Here is a 6,639-nt window from a genome sequence, read left to right on the forward strand (position 1 = left end):
GCGGTGGGTCGCAGGCCGAGCGCTGGGGCGGTGGCTTCACCGGCCCACCTGACCGGGCCGGGAGGCCGAGCGGTGTGTCCGGGAGCGAGCAGCAGCTGGCAGCTAAGTCAGAACATGCCCCGGGGGGCGGGCGAAGGCGAGCGCTCGAAGGATGACAGCGGGAGGGAGCGCGGTCGCGGGTGCAGCCACCCGGGCGCTGAGGGCGATGGGCGCTGCAGGGCCCGCGGTTCGGCCGGGCGTCCCGCGCAGCATGGGCACAGAGCGGGCACCGGCGGAGAAGCGGGGAGGGGAATTTGTAAGGCGCCTGCGGACCGTCGCTGAACTACGGCCAGAGCATGGGCACTCGGTGTGCGCACCGACAGCCGCGGCGGGGAACGTCCACGCATCAGTGGGGTGACAGCCTCTGTCACCATCCCCGGGGGTGCCGGTTGCCTCCATCTACCGGATCCACTGGAAGAAAAAGAAGGGAGCGGAGTGACTCCTTCACGTCTGAGAGCAGGGTGCGCTTCCTTAGCGGTGTTTTGGCTGACTGTGTGCGGGAGCCAGGCTCTAGCCATGCCGGAGGACTGGAAACAGCAGGTTGCAAGATGCAGTTGAGAAATTAAACTCCTGAGTTGCAGCAGGAGCCATGTCCTTGGATTGCAGAGTCTGACGGGGGAGAATGACCCGGTAGCATGCTTTATGTGGCGGAATGCATAGGAGACTCGGCAGTACTCGGTGCTACAGCAGGTCTCAAAACTACTTCGTGTCCTGAAAGAACAGAAGGCCTTTCACTGGAGGTGTGTGCAGATACAGGAGACTCTTCAGATGTCCCCCATTCTATCATTAAGTGCATTCTGCAGAGCCCAAAACTAACGTCCGCACCATGGAAGCTGCAGGTAGCATGTTGGTGCAGGATCACGAGGTGGAGATGAGTCCTACGGGCAGTGACAAACCTCTTGGGCAGTGCTCTTAGGCAAGCTGCTCAAACACTCCCGCCACCAGCTCAGAGCTGATCTGTGAGTACAGAAGTTCATACTGACCCTCTGCTAACGCTGCCTCAGCCTCTCCTCCACTGCTTGTGCAACCCTGAATCATCCTTCAGACATCTCCAGTTTGGAGAGCCTTTCCAGTCTTGCGTGTTTTCTTTTTGCTTTGAGGCTCTCCTGGTGTTTGATTACTGTGTGGAGTTGACCTCGAGTGGTGGAATTCAAAGGCAGGTGAAGAGCTTCTTGGGCAAGAATGTAAGCATATCTCTTTTCTTCTTTTTTTTTTTTTTCCTCTGGATCTGGGTTAAAATGACCTGCTGTGCTCCAGATACCAGTGATCCTCCCACTCCTGGAATGCCCTAGAGATGGCAGGACTTCCTCAGTTCTTTCCAAATACCAAGTCAGGCATTGCTGCCTTCCAAACACAGAGATAGGGAAGGACCAGAATGGAGTTTGGAACAAATACTGCTTTGCAGATCCTTTTCCTGCCCCTAATGCTGCTCCTCTGCAAGTGGCCTGTGACCCAAAGGGCTGAGTTTATGAAACTGGGGGCTGAGGCTATGAGTCTGACTGCATATTTCAGTAGCCTCACAGGCAGTCCTTACCCTTGATAAACCCATGTTACCAAAGACTACGTGACCAGTGGAATTACCAGTTCAGCAAATCTCAAGGGAATCTAGTTTGCAAAGGATTGTACTGGTGAAAAATGCTGGGTGAAACCCTGGAAGGAGGAATTGGAAACAACTTTTTTTCCCGAACACGGACAAGCCACAGTTCTGAGGAATGCAGAAGCAGTGTCACTGCCCTTTTTGTAGGAGAGGTTTCTGTATAGTACTCACCACATTAAGTCCCACATGCCCCAAGGGGATGGCTATTTGCTAAATAAGAGTAACAAGCACGTGGGGGCGTGAACAGACTCCCCATCTCGCTCCTGTCACATTCTCTATTTAGGCTGCTTCTGTTTTCATCATGAACAAACCCCATGAACTATGTCTCTCAATTTCCTTTTTTTTTTTCTTTTTTTTTTTTTTTTTTTTTTTTTTTTTTTTTTTTTTTTTTTTTAAGCTGCCCAGGTTGTGCTGGAGGTAGTGGAGGATGGAGAAAAGGGGAGGATGAAGGAGCTCAGCAGGAGGTGAGTGAACGGCAAAATGGAAGACAGATGAATGGCACTTCCAGCCTTTCTTTCTCCTTCTTACTGCTGGCTGCTGCCAGGCAGCCTCCCCCCAGCACCACCATCATCTTTAGCTGCTGTCAGCCAAAGGGGCAGCCACGGTAGAACATTCCGAAAGCAAACCAAGTATCGCGTGCTGAATGTAAACAAACAGTATGCTGAAAAATCATGCCTTGTTACCTGCTTCCAGGGACTGATCATTTTGGCCAGGAAGGCAGAAACAGCTTCTCAATGTGTCTAAACGTTCCAGGGCCCATGTGGACGCCTGTAATACAAAGAAATCCTCGTTATTAGAAGTCAGAGCTACCCACAGCTGTTTGCTCATTGGTTCCCATCATCTGTGCCTCTTGTGTAATCCTCACCCAACAACTAACTCTGACCTCAGATGAAGGGCACCCTGAGAGAGGGACAGCTCTGATTTGATCCCTAAACGTGACAATTCACGTTTGGGATGCTAGAGCCAGCCTGTGGTGGCTGCAGTTTGTGGTGCACGGCAACAATTACTTTCAGAATATTTCGCTCATGTTAAGAATGTGTCTGTTACACTGTGAGAACCATGATCTTCATCTGTGCTGTGTTAGCAGAGAGATGTTCACAAAAATCATGACTGAAAACCTCCCTCCCCTTTCCAGTCTCCTGACAGGCTGTGTCACCCCTCATCACTCCCTTCGACTCCTCTTGTTTCCCCTCATCGTATTACTTACCCTGCTTCCCAGCCCTCCGCAGTGCTTCTTTAAATGTGTTGCTTCTCGGGAAGCCACTTCCCAATGCAAAGTTGGCCCGTGGTTGAATTCTTGGGTATTTCCTCTTGACTTCAGGGTCCAGCAGCAGGCAAGAAGAACAAAACTGATTATCCACCTGGATTTTGAACAGACACAGGACAGAAAGATGAACAGTGTGGATTAAATACATAAATGCATTCACATACCTTCTGCACACTGAATTTTTGCTAGTTTCGCTGTAAATGCAAGGACAGGTATGCTCTGTGTTTGAATTTGTGTATATCTAAGAAAAGTTAATGCAGATGCATAACCTTCTGCTCTTTTGTTGTTCAGCAAACAGTTTGGAAGAGCTTTGGAACCACTTATGAGCTAGTTCACAAAATGAAATTCTTGAAATAATAGCCAGTATTGTGTTTTGCTTTTGCTCAGAAAACGGCTCAGTTACTTCAGCCTTCAACATGAACCAAAAAGTCATGTGTGTGTGTCCCCAACAGCAAGGTATTAAAACAATATGCCTAAATATTTGCTTTTAGGTGCATGCACCCTGCATATGCTAGAAAAATACCACACATGAAAGCCCGGACACATATGCTCATGTATAAAGACACACACACGCAAGCTTAACATATGCCTTGGTAGAAAAGTACTGTTCTTTCTGTACTCACAAAAGTAAATGCATGTAACAGAGAGAAAATATCATCACTGTACTGCATCTAAACACATGCACACACCTGCATAAACACAAAGCACAAACAGGGCACAGCACAAAGAGAAAATTATGTTTATATTGTCGTCCAGGCTGCAGGCAGGCAGGCACAGTGTCTGCGTTCCCCAACAATGCTAGAATGTGGAACTTCTGCACCTCCCCCATTTTGTCTAAGGATGTAAGACTCCGAAAAGGATGGAATATATTCTGTTGGGTTAGCAAAGCAACTTGAGGCAAACATTACAGAACATACTGAAAAGGAACTTGTATCTGCAGATGGCACAATGAGTATACTCGTTTGCAACAAAGGGAAAAACACAGGTGGGAGGGGAGCAAGGAAAAGCTGCAAACTGAACTGGCAGGCGAAAGGCAGAGCGGCACAAATGAGATAGAGGAGAAGACCCAGGGAAGAGTTAGGTGAGACAGTTATGGGATGCCCTTGGGGCTTGAGCAAAGCAGCTGCACACTAGAAGTTGAGGGAATCTCACCATCAGGATCTGGAGGGCAAAAAGTTGGATTGCAGAAATGGGCATGTCACAAGGCACAAAGAAGTTTCACATGGGATTTAAGGGGGAAAATGTGGTTGATACAGGCTTACAGGGCAAAATGGGACACAGGGAAAACAAAGAGGGGGGTGTGAGATTAATTTTGTACATGGTCTAAAGGATGTCTCAAAGAGAAGCCAGGGAGAGCGTGTTTTGCTGATTAGGGATAGCAATTAAACTCGGACACCGGAGTGAAAAGAGCAGGCATATTTTACTAGAAATAACAGAATAATACAGAAAACATACAGTAAGAAAAGACAGAATAGTGCACTTAAACAAATAGGAAGATACAGGGTAATGCATCAAATCATTGCTACCTGAGAGAGAGAATAGTGATTAAGAAAGATCCATCACCACTTGCACCCATTACCATCATCCAGACCCGCAGTCGCTGAGGAGCCCTGAGGATTTGGAGAGCCTGTCCCGGCAAGTGAGAAATCCTACGCAGTGCGTCCACCCATAGGTGAGGCTTCCAAAGTCGCTGTGAGTGGGTCCAGCCTTATATACCCCAAAATCAACAAGCCAGAATAGCTGGCACCTTTGTTTTAAGCAGAAATACCTGGTTTCATTCTCACATTAGGTTTCCCCCAGAGCCTGGCGGCCAGGGCTCAAGGAAGAAGCTAAGGGAGTTTCCCTGCTTATCTGATGGGATTATGCACAGTCTCACATCAGGTCTAGGGGACAGACACCTGCCTCCATGACTGTTGTTCTATTCACATACAAAGGAAGGGAAAGATACATTCAAGATAGCTACATCCTCCATGCATATTTCAAGGATTACATTGTGAGTTAACAGTTTAGGTTCAGGGCCTGTTTCTCAGGCTTCAACAGTTCAACCTTTTACATCAGAATAGGTGGTTTGTTATAACATAGTATAATACCTGTTAGCACAATGGTTATCAGTTATAAAATGTACAGGATTCATCTATAGGTCAACTCTGGTTTGGGCCTATTGTCCAAACCTTAGCACTTCAGAGGGCCACAGGAAGAATGCCGCCAAGAAAACAGGAAGCAAAAGTTGAGAAGCTACAGGTGAGGGAAAATCGCAGAGAGGATACAGTGGAAGGCACAGAAGGGAAAATGAGAGGCTGTACACTGCAAGTGCAGGGCAGAAGGAAGGAAGGGGTCATGGAACACACTTCCCCTGCACAAACAGGTGTTTGTTGGTGTCTGTGGGTGTGTGGTGTCAACATGGCGCTTTGGGCACTGTGGTATCACTGAGTATAAGCCTTGCTTTCTCCCCTCTAGGATGTCGTGTTGAAGCCTGCTTGTGCATTAATGGGAAAATGTCTCTGCCAAAGTGTGTGTGTTGATGTAATTTTGCATTTTCAGTAGTTGAGAGTGTGAAGGAAAGGATAAAAAACCTGGATTTGTGAGAACAGCAGAGACAGACATCTCCTGACAAGCAGAGCAGAGGAACAACATCTGGCAACTTTCTCAATTTTTTTTTGGATCAAATTTTTAAGTGTAGCTCCAGAAATTAAGAGTTTCTTCTTGCAGAAAAGAGGGATGAAAGAGAGGTACTTGAACCAAGACAGGGCTTGAATGTTGATAGCAGCTAGACCTAAGAAGTTGGCCAGAGGAGCTTTGTGAAAGAGAAGGAAAAAAAATTAACACATGCATTTTCATGATTTGTTATTTTGGTACTAGTCTAGATCTGTTTGTTTGGGTTACCTGATAATTTCTTTGGGGCAGGCACCATGCACTGTGTGTAGCTAGGAAGAACACAGACTAGTGAAATCATGAGAGAAGCAGCTGTAGCTGTGGAGGAGATAAGATGACAAGATGAGGACCTCCTACCTCCCTGTCACATAGAATACAATTTATCCAATCTTTTTCATACTTTCCTTCAGGAGATACATACTTACTGCCCTCCCTGCTCCACAATCACTTTTTCTATTAAATGCTCAAGCTGAAACTTACTCGATTAAACTCAGAGCACCTGTTCTGAATTCTGACTTTGCACTGAGGCTGTTTGCATCAGGACAAGGACTTGTGTGCCTAAATACATTTTTCCAACCAGATGGATTAATAACCTTGCCATGTACCTGTAAGAATGGCTGTTAGCATGTGTACACCCATACACACTCATGTGCATGCTTACTTTTTTGTACGTAGGCTTGCAAGTGTATGCAAATTTTTCTGCGTGCCTGTGACTAAGAGTGGGGCAATATCAGTCTTCTGGGAAAAGGGGATTTAGTCATCCTGGTTTGCTCAAGCTATTAAACGACGGTCTGAAGCGTCAGGAACATGTGTTTAGTTAGCATCAAATCCCCGCAGCTGCAAGACAGAGCCTGCCATTCTGCAAAACGGACTTTTGCTGGAAATGAGACTCAGAGCTGGGTGGCGATCGTCCCCAGCGGGCCACCCCCTGCCCGCAGGCACCGCCGCCGCTGCCGGCGGGGAGACCAGGAACGGGCCCGCTTTCCCCGGCCGGCGTGCCCGGCGCTGCGGCAGACAGCAGGGGGCAGGGTTGCACAGCGTTGCGTGCTGCGCGGTCGAGCCGCCGCTCGCCCTGCCTTGCCTC

Source organism: Athene cunicularia (assembly GCF_003259725.1).
Source record: "Athene cunicularia isolate RWA chromosome 1 unlocalized genomic scaffold, athCun1 chr1_part1, whole genome shotgun sequence".
In the NCBI taxonomy this organism is placed as follows: domain Eukaryota; kingdom Metazoa; phylum Chordata; class Aves; order Strigiformes; family Strigidae; genus Athene; species Athene cunicularia.